This window comes from Magnolia sinica, chromosome 4 (assembly GCF_029962835.1).
Source record: "Magnolia sinica isolate HGM2019 chromosome 4, MsV1, whole genome shotgun sequence".
In the NCBI taxonomy this organism is placed as follows: Eukaryota; Viridiplantae; Streptophyta; class Magnoliopsida; order Magnoliales; family Magnoliaceae; genus Magnolia; species Magnolia sinica.
Genome location: NC_080576.1, coordinates 35,014,520 through 35,015,223, shown reverse-complemented (window position 1 = coordinate 35,015,223; position 704 = coordinate 35,014,520). Strand labels below are relative to the sequence as shown.

General features: G+C 39.9%; 1 non-coding gene across 1 annotated transcript; it reads left to right on the top strand.

The window, feature by feature from the left end:
- The first annotated feature begins 219 nt into the window (after positions 1-219).
- LOC131244811 (small nucleolar RNA R71) lies at positions 220-326 on the top strand. The gene has a single exon (XR_009170584.1). It is a non-coding gene; the product is annotated as a small nucleolar RNA R71 (small nucleolar RNA).
- The last annotated feature ends 378 nt before the right edge of the window (positions 327-704 follow it).

Genomic DNA, 704 nt, shown 5'->3' with positions numbered 1-704 from the left:
TACATTCCACCCCTCTCCTTAGATTGAGTTGGCCTAGACATGGTGCTTGATTTGGGGTGTGTGTCCCATGGTTATGTATTTTCAGCAAGTCTATCCAAGTAATCCCACACATCATCGACATTTTTATTCATGAATTCCCCATTGCACATCGTCTCAACCAATTGGTGCATGAAAGATGTCAGTCCATCATAGAAAAAGTGTGTAATGCGTCACGTTTCAAAACTATGTTGTGGGCATGAATTGACAAGATCCTTGAACCTTTCCTAACATTGAAAGAATGTTTCATCCTTCTTTTAGGCGAAGTTCATGATCGATTTTTTAAGGGTGTTTGTTTTATGATGTGGAAAAAATTTCTTTATGAACTCCCTTTGCATATCATTACATGTGCCAATAGATCTAGGACGTAGTGAATACAACCACGTCTTAACTTCCTCTTTTAAAGAAAAGGGAAAGAGTTTTAGCCTGATTGTGTCCTCAGATACGTTTGGAAAATATAAAGTGGCTATAATCTCATCAAACTCTTTCAGGTGTAAATATGGATTTTCTGACTCAAGCTCATGAAATTTAGGAAGGAGTTGAATTACCCCTGGCTTGATATCCATGCATGTGTCCCGTATTCTCAGGAAAAACCGTCCATGAGGGCGTGTTCGCCCCCGCCGGTTGTAAATAATCTCATAAAGTACGAGGAGGGGGTGGTTGATGCA